The following is a 14845-nucleotide window of genomic DNA, read 5'->3' as shown; positions in this document are numbered from 1 at the left end:
ACTTTAGTTAAGTGAAGCTTAGACACTGTAGCTAACACAAACAGCCGCTCCTTATGGGCCACCAAGGTAGCCAGAGGCACCTTACTCTCGACAGCTGGAGGAGGTAGTGGCTATCAAGGTCTTCGTCCCAATGGCACCCTATTCTCTATATATAGCACTGTGGGCTCTGATCAAATGCAGTGCACTATATAGGAAATAGGGAGCCTATATAGGAAATAGGGAGCCATTTGAGACACTGCCAAGTAGTCCCCCTCTCATCCTGTCCAATCATTACCACGTTGATATGAATGGAGAACAGAGTAAATGCTGAGCCAAGAGAGGAAACTAAGCTAAATGGAGGGAAAGGGTCGTTTCGGGGTTGATGGGGCCATTGGGGCCCATAGCCAGGCGGTGTGTGTGTGTGTGTGTGTGTGTGTGTGTGTGTGTGTGTGTGTGTGTGTGTGTGTGTGTGTGTGTGTGTGTGTGTGTGTGTGTGTGTGTGTGTGTGTGTGTGTGTGTGTGTGTGTGTGTGTGTGTGTGTGTGTGCGTGTGTGTGTGTGTTTGTGTTTGTGTGTGGGAGTCTCTAGCACCTGTCATCAGCCACTCAAAGATCCACACAGTGACAGCAACATACACTTGCATGGGCCAACGTTGGCCACACTTCCACTCCCTATCCCAGCTGTCAAGCTTCAAGAAGGCCCGGTCCCTGGCTCTGGAGATAAAGAGAAGGATGGAGAGTTGGCTGGGGGAGGAGGGATAGAGGGATGGAGGGATGGAGGGATAAGGAGGGCCAGCAGCCCTGCAGCCACTGCCAGAGGGAAGACATATGGCGACGGAGACCTCCGTGGCCGTTTAACCAATGTTCTGCTTCTGAGTCCTTTACCTTCCACTCTACAGCTCTACAGCTGTTTTGCACTGGCTTCCACTGTTTCTTTCTCTTTCTCCCCATCCGAACGTCATCATTCGGCATTGCAGAGTAGTATGGCTGGAGACGACTGTTAGGATCTGTGCTCTTCTACATCAGAGGCTAAAGTGGAGAATCCTTTGAGAGTGGAAAGTGATTGGGTTCTTATGGGAAGATTAGGTATTTGGATTGCAAGTATACATATCAAAATTAGGTATTTGGATGATGTGTACAAAGCAACATATGCGACCATCACTGCCAATCGCTCTTCTACATCTTGGGCTGGAGTAGAGCTGAGATATTTATTCAACAAAGAGCTTGTGGAATCCTTTGAGTGGGAAATCATTCTAATTAGAAAATGATGTATTTGGATTTGAAGTGTACAGTACATAGCAACATATGGGACTGTCTTTATTGCTGGTTTCCTAATGTCCATTCTAGCAAATGTATAAATTCCATTTAGATAAATAAGTACAAGGGGGCATTGTTGCTACCAAAACCAATTGGACGAAGATTTGTTGATTCCACATTTGATCAGTGGAGGTTCCTCAGAGGAGCAACGGGAAACATAAAAATTCCAGGCATATGCGTTGTTAGTGGCTATGACGTAGGGTTCAGCAAGGAGTTGATGGACAGTCAGAAGAGAGAAAGAAATGGTAGGAGGGACTTCCCAGCTTCAAGTCGTGTCAGATTTCACACCCTGCTTCACACTGGCAGACGAGTCAGGGCTACCGCTCAATGAAAGCTATTTTGATCTAGGGTGACCACAGATAAATTTATAAGCGAAAATGTTAGTCGTAAACGGTACCAGAACCATTTAAGAGGCGTATTAATTTATTGCCACGGGGCCCACCGGAGCAACTGCTAAATTGCTTGCTGACTCTATACTGTGCTGCATCATTGTATAAACGTGTTAGTTCTAGTAGCTATGTTGACTGTGACGTTAGCTAATATGGTGACAACAATGTACACTGCTCAAAAAAATAAAGAGAACACTTAAACAATACAATGTAACTCCAAGTCAATCACACTTCTGCAAAATCAAAACTGTCCACTGTCCACTGATTGACAATAAATTTCACATGCTGTTGTGCAAATTGAAAAGACAACAGGTGGAAATTATAGGCAATTAGCAAGACACCCCCAATAAAAGAGTGGTTCTGCAGGTGATAAACACAGACCACTTCTCAGTTCCTGTGCTTCCTGGCTGATGTTTTGGCCACTTTTGAATGCTGGCGGTGCTTTCACTCTAGTGGTAGCATGAGACGGAGTCTACAACCCACACAAGTGGCTCAGGTAGTGCAACTCATCAAGGATGGCACATCAATGCGAGCTGTGGCAAGAAGGTTTGCTGTGTCTGTCAGCGTAGTGTCCAGAGCATGGAGGCGCTACCAGGAGACAGGCCAGTACATCAGGAGATGGGGAGGAGGCCGTGGGAGGAGGAGCAGGAGGAGCACTGCCAAAGCCCTGCAAAATGACCTCCAGCAGGCCACAAATGTGCATGTGTCTATTCAAACGGTCAGAAACAGACTCCATGAGGGTGGTATGAGGGCCCGACGTCCACAGGTGGGGGTTGTTCTTACAGCCCAACACCGTGCAGGACGTTTGGCATTTGCCAGAGAACACCAAGATTGGCAAATTCGCCAGTGGCGCCCTGTAATCTTCACAGATGAAAGCAGGTTCACACTGAGCACACGTGACAGACGTGACAGTCTGGAGACGCCGTGGAGAACGTTCTGCTGCCTGCAACATCCTCCAGCATGACCGGTTTGGCAGTGGGTCAGTCATGGTGTGGGGTGGCATTTCTTTGGACCTATCCATTTCTCATTCCTCCATGTGCTCGCCAGAGGTAGCCTGACTGCCATTAGGTACCGAGATGAGATCCTCAGACCCCTTGTGAGACCATATGCTGGTGCGGTTGGCCCTGGGTTCCTCCTAATGCAAGACAATGCTAGACATCATGTGGCTGGAGTGTGTCAGCAGTTCCTGCAAGAGGAAGGCATTGATGCTATGGACTGGCCCGCCCATTCCCCAGACCTGAATCCAATTGAGCACATCTGGGACATCATGTCTTGCTCCCTCCAATAATGCCACGTTGCACCACAGACTGTCCAGGAGTTGGCGGATGCTTAGTCCAGGTCTGGGAGGAGATCTCTCAGGAGACCATCCGCCACCTCATCAGGAGCATGCCCAGGCGTTGTAGGGAGGTCATACAGGCACGTGGAGGCCACAGACACACCACTTTAAATTTGAGTGTGACTCCAAATCAAAGACCTCCATGGGTTGATAAATTTGATTTCCTTTGATAATTTTTGTGTGATTTTGTTGTCAGCACATTCAACTATGTAAAGAAAAAAGTATTTAATAATAATATTTCAATCATTCAGATCTAGGATATGTTATTTTGCTGTTCCCTTTGTTTTTTTGAGCAGTGTACTTTCATTCATAGGCTAGGTTGTAGCAACCTCATGGTGGGTATAGAGAAAATTTGAGTATAGTAGTAGTGTAGTAGTGTAGTAGCCTAAACCTATTAGTGTTACAGTGAGCTGGGTGAATGGAATATGAATGCCAGTCATCCAATATGCTGTAATAGAAATAAGGCCATGATCATAAAAATAATAATACTCCTTCCTCATCTTAAATGGCACCGACCGCCACTGCATCTGATTGGTGGACAGAGAAAGTAGGAATCAATGTAAGATTGACAGATCAATACCAAAGCTGATAGGGACGTTTATCTCCATGAAGGTTATGTCTAAAATGATAATATGCCCTTAACCGGCATCAGAGCAGAAAAACTGTAGACAGAAAGGAAGCCCTGTTTATCAAATAACCTGTGCTATACCTGTGCTATAGCCTGTGCTATACTCATCTTTGCTTTTTATGCTGCTGCCAATATATTCCTCTTACTTTAAGGTGCATCATCAGCAACTTTCCACTAGAGTGGATTAAGTAACTGCCCTATGCCGTGAAACACTGACTCATACTGAGATTCTTATGAGAAATGCCTTGCAATGGTTTAGAGTATGATACAGTTGATCAAAAGTTAAATTCCCCTTTCATCCTAAAATCCACTGAGTGTAATCAAAGTCTAAAGAAATATGTGTTTGTCACGCATCACAGACATCACAGACTCCATTTATCCCCCTTGCCTAAACTCTAAGAAAATAAGATCGTTTTTTGTCACTATAGGAGAACACTTTTTGGTTCCAGGTAGAACCCTTTGGTGGTGAAACATATTGTACTTGGAACATTTTAGTAGTCAAGGGGTTCCACGTAGAACCTTGCATTAGTGAAAGGTTCCACTTGTTTCCCAATGCTGTCCCAGTTGTTTTGAAGCACGAAGCAAGATAGAAAATCATGTAGGATAGCCCATTAATCAGATCTCTCAGGCACCTCCTATAATTCAACATGCTGTCACTTGGCCCTGACGCATTGACGTGTCTAAGGGTCTGTTTGTCAGGCTTATCTGCCATGCTAGCCTAATTGTAGCTAGCATGCGTACTGGCGGCCTGACACTTAAATCTCAATATAATGGAGTCTGCCATTGGAGCTGCTATCCAGCTCCCCCTTAATAGCATACACATCAGTAGCAATTCAACTGTGACAGGGCAGTACAATTTGTCACATATGATCAGACATGATAGGGGTTTGTATGATGTCAGACTCTCTGCTGTCACCGGCTCTCTGACAAACATCAAAGCAGTGAGTAAACTATTACTACAGAGTAGTTAAGTAAGCTGGATGTCTGACCCGCAAGACTAGTAGCCTTTGCCATCACCAAGGACCTATCAAAAACTAGCATTTGGCCCCTCTATTTTCATGTCTTTTTGAATTTTGATTTGTTTTGGTTAATGATGCAAAGAAGGCAAACATCTTTGATTTGGTCTGCTTCTGAGCACTGAACTATTTCACCATTTGGTTGTATGGTTCAAACCGGGTCTGGGAGCTCAGTTCTGTGTATAACAATTGCAAATGACTTCTAATAGGGAAGGGAAGTCGTTCTGTTTGTATTTCAAAGCTGCTTTCTTGTTAGCTACCAGATGGAAATGGAGTACATTTCAACTCAAGTACAGGCTTGAGTTGTTGTTGGTTATACATTTTAATTACCCAAACAAATGCAGTCTTAATTATTCATAGGTTACATTTATATTGGAAAGAGGCAAAAGCTCCATCTGTAGTAGAAAAACTGATTAACACATTTCCTTTGATGTGCCTGACCTCAAACCAGCAGTTTTATAATTACTGTTAGGGCATGAAGTATACTGTATATTTGGATGAGATCAAGGACAAAAACCTACCAAATTACTACAGTACAATGCCAATACTGCTTTTGACAGATACGTTTTGAGCAATGGACACTAGGGAGGCATATATATAATAACACAGAGCATCAGATTTGGTTTTGACCATGACTAAACGATGCAGTATTTGCTCATTTAAAAAAATGTCACCTTTTAATCAGGCTTAATGTGGTGGAAGCAATTTAAAGTATTCATAGCTGTGGGTCATATAGCACATTAATTAATGTCAATACAATTAAATTGAGTCTCCGGCAATATTAACTTAATGCCACAACTACTGTGTAGTGCCACACTAATAAGGTTTCTGTGATACTGCTGAAGAAATGGTCGCTCTTGTACTCCTTGAAGTGGAGGATCAGAAATGGACATGTCACAAGTGAATACAACCACAAACACCAACGCAGTATACTGATACTAGAAAACATTGAGAACGCCTTCCTAATATGGAATTGCCTTTTGCCCTCGGAACAGCCTCATTTCATCTGGGCATGGACTCTGCAAAGTGTCGAAAGCCTTCCACAGGGATGCTGGCCCACGTTGACACCAATGCTTCCCAGAGTTGTGTCAAGTTGGCTAGATGTCCTTTGGGTGGTGGACCATTCTTGATACACACGGGAAACGGTTGAGCGTAAAAAAAAATGCAGAATTGCAGTTCTTAAGACAAATCGGTGCCCATGGCACCTACTACCATACCCGGTCAAAGGCACTTAAATCTTTTGTCTTTCCCATTCACCCTCTGAATGGCACACATATGCAATCCATGTCTCAATTGTATCAAGGCTTAAAAATCATTCTTTAAACTGTCTCCTCCCCTTCATCTACACTGATTGCAGTGGATTTAACAAGTGACATCAGTAAGGGATCATAGGTTTCACCCGGATTCACCTGGTCAGTCTATATCATGGAAAGAGCATGGGTTCTTAATGTTTTGTATACTCAGTGTATATCTCCCATCAAGAAAATCTTCAATCAGATTACATGAGGACAGCAATATTATAGAATAAGTTAATTGATGTTGCATTACATTGTCTCGTGTCAATGGAGAGTGAGCTAATGGAGACATGCTTTTCGACTCATGCCATGCGCACTTTGCGTGGGTTGTATCTCTCACGCATCACCACTGCCACACACACACAAAGAGAGAGAAAGAGGGAGCACTACTACAGCAGCCAGCAATGCTTTAAACCCATTCATTATGGCAGGAGGGAATTAAGAGCAATTCGATCACCCCATCCATTTGAAGTATAAATAAGTCATGTGCTAGCCGCTTAGCGTGAGGGAGTTCAATCATATTATATACTGTGTCTTCAATGTGAGAGGCGGGACATCACTTGTGAGCGTTGATAAAAAAAAGAGGACATATTTCAACAGAAGAGATTGGTTAAGTGTGTGTGTGTGTGTGTGCTTGAGCATGTGTTTGTGTGTTTATGCGTGTTTATGTGTTTGTTTGGCTCTCATTAGCTGCAGAACAAGCATTTTATATAGCAAGCACCCATCACTCCTTATAAAGCAATACACATATTGCCCTTGGAAACATAATCTTCACATGTGTAAAGTTGATTTCAATGTTAAAAATAATTGTTTTTCACTTGTTACTAACTTCACCTAGCATTTCAAATTCCACCCTTAATTCAGTTGTCAAGCTAAATCCTGGCACTAGGACGGACAGAAAAGAGCAATGGAAAGATTGTGGAGTTGAGGACATACTCCATTGTTTTTCCAGACTGGGTCATCCAATCAGAGAGAGACTGTGGCAGCTTGAAATTATAGATAATGCTCTTTAAATTTCTGCCTGACCAATTGGGTGAAAATAACAGAAGGTCTGGTATTTGGATGATGCTTGTGGTACTTGTAGTTTTTGTCATTATATCACACAGCATGATGGAGGACTAGTTGTTTGTGATGTATTAAGACACATTACTACACATAATATCCATTTAGTGGTTTAGAGTGCTAATACAATGTTAACACATGAATATCTCTCCAACATCCACTCCACTTTCTCTTGGCCTCTGTAGCATTTTGGCCTTCACAGGCACACACACAGAGCTGACTCTGGCCTCTGGGGGGAGGGGTTTGTTGAAAATAACCAATGTCTTACATTCCACAAGAAAAATAGTTATTTCTCAGAATAATTTCGGCCTTCCTCGAACCTGAGGGTTAAGGGGATCATGACAGGGGGTGATGCTGTCTCGTGTTTGGGGGGGCTCAGGGGTTAGTGGAAGAACAACAATCCCTGGATATCAGTCGTTCCAAAGCAGGGATCATCTCTACTCTATTTGTATCATCCAACTCTATTTGTTCTCAGAACCAACCTGCCAAACGTATCATAACTCTGATGGTTGTTCTTGTTGACTGTAGTCAGCTGCGGTGAACCCATTCCTACTGCATGCTCCAGCCCCTGGCTCCATGTCTGTGTCTGTGTGCATGTCAAGCCTCTTGTTACGCAGCCTCTCCAAGACGGAGTTGGGCCAATAGTGGTGGACGGGGATGAGAATTGAGAGTGTAAGGACAGCATTGCCATTTGTAAGAGCCCAGCATATATATATATTACATGTTGTTGGTGCCTGGTACCTATTGTTAGACGTGGATCGTCAATTTTACTGACGGCTGCTGCTGCTAAAACTGGTGTACTCAGACAACCCTCTGTGTGTGGTTTAGTCAGTGACCACAGACACACGCAGAAACAGACACACACATACATGGGCACGCACACAGACATGCGCACACACACACACAGTAACTCTCTCCAATACACACACACACACACACACACACACACACACACACACACACACACACACACACACGCATTATCTAATTGAAGAGGATTTTATGAGGTGCCATTCAACTCGCATAGAAAAGGCTTCTGGCAAGGCATGTAGAACCCTGTCTGAAACTTTGGATAGTATAAACATTAGATGCATCCTGGTGTTGTAATGCCAATGCCATTTTATGTAGCGCAATGTCAATACCATGTGTTAATGCCTTGTTTGTATATAAGGAGGACCTATGTGAATCACACACCAAGGCAGTTGGGATAAACTCATATTATTTGTCTCGACTTAGTCCAAGAATCTCTCCCCTGAAACCAGTGTCCAAACATGGTTCAAAATGCACTTGCCTTCCAGCGTTGTGACATTGTTTTCCGGATTTACCAGCAAGAGTTTCCGGGAAGTAGGAGAGCCAGGAATCATGCTGAGAAGCCTGGGAAAGAGTTGTGGGCTTCCGTGGTGCAGCACAGTGGAGAGAGGGAGGGAGTTCAGGCACTCGACTTCTCTACCCCAGCGGGCGTTCAGGCAGCTTAGGGTTTTGATACTCTGCGAAGACTGAATCACTTTATTTTTTTCAAAACCTGTATCTCTATTCACTCACTATAGTGTGTGGTCAAGTATTATATTTGTAGAAAGCTGCATTGTGTGGGACCTTGAAAAGTTTTGATAAAGCCACAAAGTGATGTCAGACACTTTAAGGGGATCGGTGGTGGATAAAGGAGTGAAAATTGCCTCTCCGGGTGTTCTTTCATGTCTTGATGGGCTGATTAATAGGCTGTGACCTGGGCACGAACCTAGCTTCACTCACCACACAGGTGCATTGCTGAATGGTTATGAGTGCCATGCCCTGAGCTCTAAAGCCGGAGCTCAAATCCTCCGTTGTATACAAATGAAGATACAATACTGGCTGTGATCGATTCTATCCCTTTCTGCCCAAGAATGGAAAACAAGAATGGAAAGAATGAAAAACAACATTGTGGCAGTCACTCTGCCTTGATTGAAGGCCTGCTGCCAGCCAGTGTATCAGTTGTAAAGCCAGTTGGGCCAGTGTTATCTGGTGGACTCCATTAGACATATAGTCAAGTAGTCCTCCTTGCACCAATACAATCCACTTTCATTCACAGTCAAAGGGAACTCGATGGAAGATCAGGAGCAATTTCCCTGTTGACCCCTTTCATTTTAGCAATTGCATTTTGACACACATACATTTTCATTTTTAAAGATTATTGATAATGAATGTTTTCTGAGGCATGAATGTATGTGTTATTCCGGGTTTGTAAAGGCTTCATTAAGACAAAAGTTGTAGCTTGTTTAAAGTGGAACCAGGAAGAATAGTTTATCACATGCACTGACTATGGACAGTCAGAATTAGATTTAGTTTCAACCCTTTTGGCAACTGCAGATTGGGAGCAGGGCTATGGTGGCCTGTTTGAATTACCATGTATTGTTCATTGTTTACAATTTTAGGCTAAACTGTCGGGGGATTTGCTCTGCTGAACACTGAACACTGTGAACGCTGCTCTGCTGCCAATACAATTGCACCTAAAAATGTATTCTATTGTTCTAGTTCTATTTTTTATTGCTTTGTCTAAGTTGATTTGACCTTCTCTGTTAGATGTTCTGGCAACTAAACCACAGTATTCAGTATTCGCGCAAAGTATTTTCAAACTTGAACAGACCCTCAATTGTTTCACCCCGTCTGCAATAAGAAATCTGCAGAAAAGTCAAAGAGGGCAGGACAGGACTGGGCAGGACGGGACAGGACGGGACAGGGCACACCCTGTGATTGTGGCTAATAGAACACTCCAATAAAACTTTCCTAAATGAGGATGTGCAACAATACTGTAACTTAGTCAGGGTCAGTTCAAACCCAAGTTTGCCTTACCGGTTGATCAAGGAGCAAAATTGGTACACTCAGTAAAACAGTCCTTGACGACGGAGACAAATACAAGCAATGGTATCTCACGCAGACTTTCCAAAGCCTGTGAGAAAGCTATCCCTGCTAGCACATTTGGTTCCAAGGAAGTTGTGTGAACGGAGCCATACAGTATGTTCCCTGACCGGTTAAAACTTAACGTTTTTAAAATGTGCAAGCACTCATTAAGACCAATACATCTGAACACACTTATCAAGATAAAGGATAGGAGAGAGTTTTGTTGATGCTAAGAACGGAATGTACTTTTTTTTTTTTAAACAACATTCTTTGAGCGTTCTCTTGTCATTTCTATGTTGTTGTTTCCTTAACGTTCTCGGAGCAATTTGAAAACTTTACTTTCCATCGAACCATGAGGAAACCTGAAGGAAACATTAGGCTGAAGTACTGACATTCCTATAGTAGGACATTGGTTCGGAACATTCTCTGAACTATTTGAGAACGTTCATGGTTTTACATTCCTTAAACATTACCAAAATTGAAATGAAATGTAACCATGTTTGAACTTTTAGGAAACGTTCTGTTAAAGAAATGAAATACCAAGAAAAACATTTTTTTTGTCAAGTTACTGAAATGCTGAGAATGTTGAGAAAGCCAAGCGTCTATCCTGCACCATTAACAGAAAGTTGTGGAAAGGTTATATGCAAAATAACCATAAGACAACCACACTCTCAGAAATGTATGCATATTTAAGAAACACAATGTTCTCAGCTCGGTAGCTACATTAAAAAAACTTCTCAGCATGTTATGTGTGACAGTTCCTGTTGTGATATCTTTACCCATGGTTGGCATATAGGCTCCATTTTCCCATAGTCTGCAAACAGTTTCGCTGGAGTGAACCAGAGCGAAACACAAGAAGTCAGAGGTGACCACATATGTCTCTGCTGGACAAACCACCTTTAGGTTCTGAGTTAAACTCTCCCATGCTTTTACTCCTCTGTTCTGCTCTTTTGAATCACTGACTGAGGGCAGAAGGCTGGCTTCCTGTGTTTTCCTTCCTCTCCTCTCCACTCTGCACAGAAGCACTCTCTCTGGGCTATGTGTAACTCAGATGTTTGTTGGGGGAGTGTGTGAGTGTGTGTGTTGAGTGGGGTGGGGTGGGGGTTGTGTGTTTGTGCCAGAGTTTGGAACCAAAATGATTTCTGTCCTGTTCCACTGTTCCGACCAGCAAAATAAAGTTCTTAACCGGTTCTAGCAACAACAACAAAAGCACAGGTTTATATCATTCCTATCTGTTCCTTTTTTAACTTGAGAAATCCACCGTTTTTTACATTTAGCCCATTAAATGACTTTTCCAATCAGTGCGGACAGAGCAGGCAAGGTAGTTGTTTACATGCATGATGGCGCAAGATGTGTCTGAAATTTTGAGGGTGGGAAGAGAGCGAGTGAAGGTTGAGAAGGAGGCTTGAAGCACTGGACATCTTGTTATGACATGGATTCTCTGAATTAGAACCACAGAATTATACCTAGGAGGAGCAGCTTCCATAGAGGAACTTTGAATGTCCTTTGAGCTAACTAACAAGCTTGTGTGTGCAGAGTGGCAACAGAATTAAAAACAAGTCTTCTATTTTTGTAGTTAATGAATCCAACATGAAACGCGATAACTAGTTTAAAATATATTTCCTGAATCATGCTTGTAACGTCAGTACAGTAGCCTGTACTTCGGAGGGGGAGGGGCAGGTAGCCTGAACACACACAAACACTGGCAAAGATTTTCAGCTTGGAGGAAGACACTGGAATACATTTCTGGGTGACAGAGTGAGGGCTTTGCGTAGGCGCTTTGTTGCATTTTTATGTGGTACTAGAAACATGCCTGAAAAAATGCCTGGAATGTTCCTATGCTTTTAACAGTTCTATTCCAGAACAGGATGGATCACATTCGTTTCCGTTTCTGTTCCTTGGATCACTTTCTGTTCCTTGGATCACTTTCTGTTCCAGCTTTCAGTTCTGTTCCCTGCACCTATTCTAACCCCTTGTTCATGCTCGCATGCGTGCATGATATGTGCCTTGAGATCTACTTGCTAGAGGTGCAGTTTGTGAGTGACATAAGTGTCTTTGCTCCTTGTGGATTGGGATTCATTAGCTCAGACATGATTTCAAATTATGGTTTGAGAGCGATTCACAGATCTGTTTCTGATTTAGCAAAAATACCCCATGGGACAGGTTCTTTTCTCAGGCTTTTGATATTAAGAGTGGAGACTTCCCATTTAACTCCACCCAAATTGAGATGTGCAGATTTTATTATTACTTTTTAATCAGAAGCCAGCTGATAAGTATTTCACATTTAAACTGCCAACTTCACTTTAAAAGTATACATTTTTAAACACACGCACGCACACACTCAAACAAACTCACTCCTACCCACTTTGCTTAGGAGAAGGCTGAAGTTGTATAGAATACTACATGGGCATAATGAGTCAATGACCCCTGGATATGTCTCCATACCAACCTGCCCATGACCCCTGGATATATTTCCATGCCAACCTCCCCATGACCCCTAGATATACAGAATCTCCTTGCCAACCCATATTTACCTCTCTCTCTCTAGGGACTAGGAATATATAGGTACTACAATGACTTGGGATTTAGGGACAACAAAGACTACAAAGTCCCCACCATTCTGTCACCCTTCATTTTCTTTGTTTTTACCAACCATGTACTTATTCAAATGGATTATAAAGTTGGAATTACTGAGCACAGAAGTGTTGTGCTTGTTATTCCTCATGTGTGAACGATACCTGCTGTGCATCAGCTTCACACCACATGGCAGTGTCTGAATTAGTTGAGTGAATGAAATGAATTAATGTTGTACTGTATTGGCCAGCTGCAGTGATGATGTGTGGTCATTATGCGGCATTAGAGTGCATTACTGTAGAACCACGGCTAAGATGTTGCCAAACATGGTCATTATGTGAGTGTCGGTCAAGAAGTACTTTAATGAACGTGTGATTGCATTATCAAGGCTGACACCGTTTTTGTAAAGATTGATTGATCAAATATTCTGCCAGCTTATTACTATGGAAGAATGCATTCAGTGGAACTACATTTCCACGTCTTGCTCATCCTGTTTTTAAGCTGAAGGTTATGCCAGAACATGCTACTGACACAGAGCACCATTTTGTTGTGATAATGAATCACCGTTAAAAGACAGAGCATATAAGTAGAGCTCCCTGAGAGGATAAGTAATGTTTCAAGTGCAGCTCCTTGTGACACACTCTGAATTGTGAATTCTCCTTTCATCAACAAGGACACAAGCAAAGCAAACAAGCAAGCAGATGAGGTTACATAAAACCCCATTAATGTTCTCAAGCAGTCAAGGCTATTTTGAGTGTACTGGCTCTATGGCAGACCAGGCCCCTGTTGTCACGCCCTGGTCTCAGTATATTGTGTTTGTCTTCATTTATTTGGTCAGGCCAGGGTGTGACATGGGTTTATTGTGGTGTGTTTTGTCTTGGGATTTTGTTGGGTGTTGGGTGTGTGGCTTAATGGGGGTATCTAGCAAAGTCTATGGCTGTCTGGAGTGGTGGATCAGAGGCAGGTGTTTATTGTTGTCTCTGATTGGGAACCATATTTAGGCAGCCATATTCTTTGAGTGTTTCGTGGGTGATTGTTCTTGTCTCTGTGTTTATTGTCACCAGATAGGCTGTATAGGTTTTCACACATTAATTGGTTTGTTTAGTTATTTCATGTCGAGTTCATTTTTTAAAGAACATGAATAACCATCACGCTGCATTTTGGTCCGCTTCTCTTCCACCAGACGAAAGCCGTTACACCTGTGTGTGTTTTTATTTTATATTCTTGCTTCCTCTCTTCATGGATTATTGCATTCCAATTTCAACATATTACAAAATGTAGGTCACAAATCAATTTAGTGTAATTTGTAGGAAACCTCAGAGGAGGGATGGGGGTAGGAGGAGGGGAGCAGGGTCTTAGATTAGCAGGCCACCGCCTCTTCTCCTCTTCCCTGTCTGGGTGTGTGGGCATTGAAATACCTTTTTCCTCGACGAAGGGCCTCAGCGCCTATGGCGCTAGAGGCTCTTCACGTGAGACCGACCACGGAAAGAATGGGCGGTTTGAGTTTATGAAATACGGCCGGCATGGGTTTCATTTATCTTGCAACAGGTGGATAACATGTATTTTCCCCAACACTTTTATTCCGCCAACAATTTGGCTCACAGGTGATGTTATTTGTCCCCACCCCCAACTTAAAAATAAATAACTACAATTTAATTGTTGGACAGCAAATCAGCTCTAAGTGATTTTAATTTTGGAAATCTGTTCCGAAGTATTCCCACTCATAGTAGAGATACCGGTAACTTCCAAAATAAAGGAATCACCAACATAAAGAGTCTTAATAGAACTTTGGGCCACCACAAACCAGAACAGCTTCAATGCACCTTGGCAAGTGTCTGGAACTCTAGTAAAGGGACACGTCGCCATTCTTCCATGGGACATTTCATCATTTTTTTGTCAACTATTATATACGTTTGGGCATCTTGCGTACAATTTGCAGTCTACAAATGATGTGTGATCATCTTCCGGCATCCTGAACGTTCGCTCAAGAACAAATTGGCCTGCGGCTGAATCTAGTTGATGATTCCTGGCCTGTAGGGATATTTATGTATCTACTGCATATATTTCTCTAGGTCTGTACATTTTGATTTAATCTTTATTTAACTATGCAACTAAACAAATTCTAAATTACAATGACAGCCTACTCCGGTCAAATCCTAACGACGCTGAGCCAATTGTGCGCTGCCCTATGTGATTCCCAATCACAGCCGGTTGGGATAGAACCTGGAATTGAACCAGGGTCTGTAGTGACGCCTCTAGCACTGAGATGCAGTGCCGTAGACCACTACACCACTCGTGAAGGCCAGGGTACTCAGAAGGGAAAGGGTGCATGTGAATATATTCTTTACAGCCTACATGACAAGCTAGTGCAATATGC

The 14845-nt window shown here is 42.8% G+C and overlaps 1 protein-coding gene across 1 annotated transcript in view; it reads left to right on the top strand.

The window, feature by feature from the left end:
* Nucleotides 1-14845, top strand: part of LOC135555846 (corticotropin-releasing factor receptor 1-like) — a 173353-nt gene that overhangs the window by 20118 nt on the left and 138390 nt on the right. The gene's annotated exons all lie outside the window — the stretch shown is intronic.

This window comes from Oncorhynchus masou, chromosome 15 (genome assembly GCF_036934945.1).
Source record: "Oncorhynchus masou masou isolate Uvic2021 chromosome 15, UVic_Omas_1.1, whole genome shotgun sequence".
NCBI classification, from domain to species: domain Eukaryota; kingdom Metazoa; phylum Chordata; class Actinopteri; order Salmoniformes; family Salmonidae; genus Oncorhynchus; species Oncorhynchus masou.
This window is presented reverse-complemented; position numbering and strand designations above follow the sequence as displayed.